This window comes from Malus domestica, chromosome 12, assembly GCF_042453785.1.
Source record: "Malus domestica chromosome 12, GDT2T_hap1".
In the NCBI taxonomy this organism is placed as follows: Eukaryota; Viridiplantae; Streptophyta; class Magnoliopsida; order Rosales; family Rosaceae; genus Malus; species Malus domestica.
Window position 1 is genome coordinate 1294188 of NC_091672.1, and position 7225 is coordinate 1301412.

A 7225-nucleotide genomic window follows, 5' to 3' on the forward strand; every position below is an offset into this window, starting at 1 on the left:
AATTGTGTTGTTGCAAAAGGTTTTTAAGTTGTAACTGGGACATTACCATTTGAGCAGAAATATTTACCTTCTCGTTTAGTTTTTTCAATAAAATGACAAGGAAACAAATTCGAACATGAGATAACTTCGAAGATAGTCGATATTGAAAACCAGAATCATACAAGCTTTTACCATTTTGTTTTTATGAATGCATTTACCAGCATCAACACATACAAAAAGTGAGTGTAGCTAGCGAAGATGAGAATACTTCATTGGATGTGTGACCACAATAAAAATGATGATGTATAAGGTCAAGTACAAGTGACTGTAATTGAAGATAAGATGAGTGAAAATAAATTAAGGTGATTCGGAAATGTGAACCGAAGACTTACAGATGCTCTGGTTAGAAAATGTGTCAGAGCCTCAAGAGATGTGGAGTACTTTGAGCTAATGGAAGACTTGACGTAAGACTGAGCACAATAGAATAAGAATTTGTTGTTGTTATTGTTGAATGCTTACAACTTAATTTACTTTCATTAGGCCACATTGGTAATTATACATTAACGAAAGATTCGAATTATCGTAACTTGATCACAAAATGCAATTAAAATATTAATAATTATATATAGATATGAAGATGCTCATAAGATTTTGGTTCATTTGGCTTATTTGCCCGTACGCACAAATCCCTTTTTCCTTTTTCTTTTAGAGGTAGGTAAGGTTAGTGGACACTTGCAGCCTTCTGCAAAAATGAACGTTGCTTTGTTCTTGTGCTCCATAATATATATTACTTTGCTCAGTCACTAAGGAAACAGATTAAAAAAGTTGGTCTGAACTTTAGCATTTTTTAATAAGCACTTGGGTATTAGGAAAAAAAAAAAGCACTTGATTGGAAAAGATCTCAAGAATCCAAAGACATGGTGTACATGCAAATGTTCTCAAAATGTTTTTTATTTTCTTTGCCAAGAAAAATATTTGAACTATAAATAAATTGTGGTGGGAGAAATGTGTGGACATATGAAGGACATGCAGTTTGTATTAGACTATCTAGTGCCTAAGCAATTAAAAAAGAATAGTACTTGATTACTCAAGATAAGTAGAAATTTTAACTCAAATCTTTTTGTGTTCAACTCAAGGAACTTTGTGTTTTGGACCGGAACTGGTTAGATTATGAATCAATATGTAAATATCATTGTGTATATGATCAATTAAAACTAAGGTTGTTTAATAGATAGAAGGTTTGAGTTTTAGCACGAAGTTTCATGAATTAGCCGCATAAAGTTTTGAGCATGAATTCTTTCTCATATTTGAGCAGTCAAATATTGTTCATTAATAGACTATTAACATTGAATGTGAAGGATACAATCAAGGGCGGAGCCAGCTAATGGATGCCCTGGGCTCTAACACATCCCAAAAGATGAAAATTTTGGGTGTGGAAAAGCATATTGTGGGAAAACTTAAGCCTAAATATTGGGTACAAAACAGAATTTAGCCTACCCCAATGTCTAAATCTCACTCCATACTACAAAAATAAATTAACCCACTCTTATTTAAATTTCTTCTTTAATCTTAAATTTCAGGACAAGTGGAGACAAATTTCTTCTCTATCTTGGTTGCGCGTAAATGGTGCGACCATCTCTCTTGTTCCTGCATGGTAGCTGATCCTTTTAGGGTTTACGCACGATCATCTCTCTTGTGCCTGCATGGTAGCTGATCCTTTTAGGGTTCTTGGGCATGTTGTCCTTTTTGCTTCTCTTGATTTAACTCGCCCTTTAATCCGAGTTATTGCTTTGACCTGAGTTATTGCTTTGACCTTCTTTCAGTATCAACATGTCGCAAGCTACAGTACATATGGACTTAAAAAACAAAAGGCTTTCAGTCACAGAAGGTCGTGACTAAGAGAGAAACTATTGTGACTAAAACACTTAGTCATGAAAAGGCTTTGTAATTAGGTTGTAACTTGTAACTACAAATCCTGTGACTAATTGATGTACTCACAAAAAAAAAAAAAAAAAAAAAAACCATCGACCAATTAAAAATGTACAAGTCAAAACATATTTAGAAATATCATCAAGAAATGACAGAGAAATACCATCAAGCTAATCATATAATTAAATTAATTGAATATTGTTTTTACAAGAGAAAACCATCTATAAATCCATCAAGCTAAGTTGAAATCAATAGAAAACCACCATCTGGTTCGTACAACTAGGAACTTCCAATTCAGTTCTCAAATACTAATTAAGAATGGAACTTCCAATTCAGTTCTCAAATACTAATTAAGAATGGAGAAAAGCTTCCACAACAATCTCTGAAGCTGGATGCATTAACTATGCTGCTATATTGTTGTTGCTGATAAACTGCTACTGCACAAGCATTCAAGTTTTGAGATCCTCTCCGACTACTCCTCAAAACTGCATTTACATGCAGATGGTATCGCTCTTCTTGGATATCGTCCATCATCAGCGGAAGCTTCCCTCAGAACTTGGAAAACTTAGAATCCATCGATCTGAATGCAAATCTTCAAACCTGAATAAAACAACAAGCATAGCAAGCAGCATACAAGAAACTAATTAGATAAGGCAGCCAACTAAATCTAGGATCAACTGCACGAAAATGTTCCTAACGACGAATTCAGTGCTTTATCCAACATCTGTATCACAAGAACCAATCTTCTCTCAGTCGAGTCAGTTTCTAACATCGAGTAAAATGCATGTCAATGATTTAATTTAAGTAATTATAACTGGATTGCTGCACTAGGGTTTCTACAATAGTTCAATCTGTCTCCTACTGAATATGCTGATTGTTTACAATAGTTTGCTTTAGTCACGTGAATTAGTAACATGACGCATGTGCATAACCAATTAGCCTATAATTTAATAAGTGGCGATTACTGTTTTCTCTAAATGACTTGGCTACAAATTCAGAAAAATGCAAAAAGTGTGAATCGCAACAATTCAGTCCAATCATCAAAATCGATTCAATGCTTAAGAACATTGAATTACTTCGGATCTCAACAGAAACAGAGTCCTCTGCAGCTCGAATTCGGACTGGATGGGTGGGAAACGGGTTGAAAGCGTATTGTAATTAATTAACATGGTCGAGTTGGTCACTTTTCTCTTTGGGCCAATAACCTCGGGAAGGTCTTTAGGTTTATTCAGTTGGGTTTAATTAAATTTTGTATTAGTAGAAGCCTTCGAAGTTTTTGAGCAATTACTCTGATGGCTCGTTCCATGTTACGTGTATTACTAAATCAATCGTTTTGCTAATTTTTCCATTCCTTCAAATGGCATGAGAGCCCCCCAAGCCATCGGGGTTCTTACTCGCTCTTTCTTTATGCTTAATTTTTGGGACGTGTTTTGATGGTTGTCAATTTAGACTATGAAATCTTTGATCGTTTCATGCTTCGTGCCTTGTCTAGCATCCCTTTATTGAGGAATGCACCTCACTCTCTTGTGAATTACGTATTTTCAAATGTATGAATTTTATAATCGAAATTGTTAATTTTTTTTAATCTTCATTTGAAGATCATCCATATTAAAATATTATTTGAATAAACAATTGTTTAGTCATCCAAGTTATTTGGTACTCACACGTTCGATTTGCTCCATACATTTTTTAACACATAAACCATTTTCAATTCAAAAGATTTTTGGTAGGGATGATCTTCAAATGAGCAAACAAAAAGTAAAAAAGAACAATTTCGATTATGAAAATATGTTATTGCAATGAGTGAGATATGTGTATCCTTATTTAGAAATACAAGTATTATCCTTAATTTAATGAGGTGAACCTTTAGTTTCTTGGGATTAGATAGGTTTAGGAAAGCAATGACTTCAATCAACCTTAATGCAATATATTGATGCACAAAACATGAGGTCTTGAAACAACGTAAATCCGACCGTGAATCTGCAAGAAACGTAAATAACACAAGATGTATCGTGGTTCACCCCAAGGTTTGAGTTACGTCCACACTGATTGTATTTCTCTGAGAGTATTTGTGAGGGAGAGAGTGTGAGAGCTTTGCTCTACATAGGAGAGACTTAGGGTTTGTGAGGGTGAGGAGATCATTTTATAGAATAAGGGCTCATTCCCTTTTTACATATTTGCCCATTCCTTTATTACATAATTATATTTGAGTCCCCGAGTATATGTACGAGGTCTAAATACGGAGGCCCTAAGTATGGTATAAATAGTAGTCCCCCAAGTCTTCAGTTAAGAGAGTCTTTGGCTGGAGACTTGAAATTCAGTCCATGTGTGGGCCGAAGTAACTAGATGCTGTCTTGAACTGATGCTCGATATGAGGCAGTGCTCAATCTGAAATGATGCTCAACTAGAAGTAGCACACGCAGTGAGGTTGCTCGGCTTGTGGCTTATGTTTCCTTGGTTGGCTCGGCTTATGGCTTTTGAAGGTGTGAGAGTCCCTTTTATAGAATAAGAGTTCACTCTTCAATACATGAATGATGGGCTAGAGTTGATGCTCTCTAATGATGGTGAGGGAGTCCTTTTTATAAAATAAGGGCTCGCTCCTCAACACATAAGTGATGGGCTAAGTCTCCCAAATATTTTTCATGAGTGCTCTCTAATGAAAGTGAGGGAGTCTCTTTTATAGAATAAGGGCTCGTTCTTTAGTACATAGATAATGGGCTAAGTCCCCCAAGTATTTTCATGAGGCCTAGTTGAGGCCCAATATATGGTACATAATGTAGTCCCTCAAGTCTTCAGTCAATAGAGTCTGTTGGCTGGAGACTTCAAATTGAATCCATGTATGGGCCGAAGTGGCGGTTGTTCGGATGCGGTATTTGTATACCCTGCACTAAAGCTTTGTAGGTGAAGCTTTGCAAGTGAAGCTTTGAAGTTGAAGCTCTGTAAATGAAGCTTTTGAAGCTAGGGCTTTTGTAAATGAAGCTTTTTGAAGCTAGAGCTCTGGAAATGAAGCTTTTAAAGCTAGAGCTTTTGTAAATGAAGCTTTTGAAGTTGGAGCTCTGTAAATGAAGCTTTTGAAGCTAGAGCTTTGTAAATGAAGCTTTTGAAGCTAGAGCCTTTGTAAATGAAGCTTTTGAAGTTGGAGCTCTGTAAATAAAGCTTTTGAAGCCAGAGCTTTTGTAAATGAAGTTTTTGAAGCTGATTGACATGAGTGATGCTCATGAATGTTTATGTTGATTGACATGCGTGATGCTCATGGATGTTGACATGAGTGATGCTCATGAATGTTGACATGAGTGATGCTCATGAATGTTGACATGAGTGATGCTCATGAATGTTTATGTATGATTGATATGAGTAATGCTCATGAATGTTTATGTATGATTTGACATGAGTAAGGCTCATGTATAATTTGGGAGTACTGGACGTACTTTTGATCACCTGGTTGGTGGTAATAGCGGCAGGTTGCTGAATAATATTGGAGTATTGGGCGTATTTTTGATCACCTGGTTGGTGGTAATAGCGGCAGGTTGCCGAATAATTGTGGAGTACTGGGCGTACTTTTGATTACCTGGTTGGAGCTATTTTGGGCTTATGGGCCTTCGCCCTCCACACAACATTCCAGCCTATTTATTTTGGGCTTTGCCCTTTTTTTTTTACCCTCTGATGGGGTTTATACAGATGTCTCCGAAAGATAAGAAAAATAAATCACATCATACATCTGCCAAGAAAAGTAAATCACATCATTCTGGTGGGGTGTTTATTCCTTGCTTTTGCTTTCTCTTTTGCTTTCTGTTTTCTCTTTTGCTTTCTGCTTTTGTTTTTTTGCTTTGCTTTAGCTTTCCACCGCACTCTCTCTGTCTTTTCACCTGGCAGACAAAAGGAATCGTTATAGAATTAATAATAGTAAGCTTTTCTTTATCTCCCCGCTCCTTGCTTTTGCTTTTGCTTTCTGTATTCATTTTCTTCCCTTTTTTCTTTTTCTTTTGCGTTGTCCCTTTCTTTTTTGTTCACTACATGTTCTCCTGCGTGAAGTTATCATTGGAAAATTGGGAGATTGGGACACTGAGGGCAGCTTCCTGGGTAGTGAGCTTAGCTTCGTCTTGGCGGACCCATTTTTTTGGGGCTTTTTATATTGCTCGTATGAATAGAAATTGACCGAAGAATAAGGAAGACGATGAGCAATTGTCACCAGCTTTCCTTTCCAGAAAGCTCTAAAACCTTCTTCACTAGCAATTCTGGAGCGTCCTCACGAGCGTCCGCACGCCACCTTCAACGGCCACGCCTCCATGGCCGGTATTCAGAGATCTCTAGATGTGCAATAACTCGTACCTTCCCCAGTTTCTTCCAGGATTGGATGCTTCGACAGATTCATGGCTCCTAGAACGACTTCTCCGAGACTTCGACAATGATCACGACCGGCGGCCTCTGACTGGTGAATGAGAGTTGTGTGGTGAAGCAGACCTTCTTTCTCTTGGGTGTGGCATCTTTGGCTGTGGTCGGTGGAATTGCTGAGCCAACTCGGATGCTTTAACTCGGCGAGAGGAAAACTGCCTCAGATCCGAAAGGGGAGAAAACGTATAAACAAATGCAATTTAGATGATGCTTTCTCAGTTCCCACGTGCAAGTAGAAGAATCTCTAGCATTGAGGATGGCTTTGCAATTAGTGTAGGGAAGCTGGATCTTTGAAGGATCAACGCCGTGAGGCGCAACATGGGGCAGAGGGGGTGGAAGAGGAGGCGGAGCGTGGTGACTCCTGCGTCCAAGGTCAGGATTTTTCCGCAGGTGGCGCAGTGGACCTCTCCTCCGGCTGGGGTTCACGACGGTCTGCGATTGCAGTGGGACTGGCCGAGGTTGATGTTGCTGCATCATGGTGGAAATAGCATAAATAGAGACAAGCCTTCTCTAAAAGAAGCAAGTGCAAGTCCCAGGAAAGCAGCTACCATCTAATGTCAAAGGATCTTTGCTTGATTCGATGAGGAAACAAGTTGATCCATAGATGGGAACAACGGATGAAAGCCCTTATGGTGCTGAATGAGAGCTTTGATCCTCTGTGGGTTAAGGGGCAATGAGGATTGTGGTATTTGGCGCATCATCACTGATGTAATGGTAAGACTTAGGACAAGGGAGGAGAAAAAATGGTGATTTTCTGTGGTGGAGTTTGTGACTCTTTTCATCTTTCTCTGTGTAGATTGAATGAGTGTGTCTCTGAGTGTGGGTGTTGGGTTGTTTGGTTCTTGGTTTCTGCAGATTTTGCAGATCCACGGCGGAGGTGAAAAAAAAAATGAAAAAGAATCGACATAACTTTTCGTATCGATTC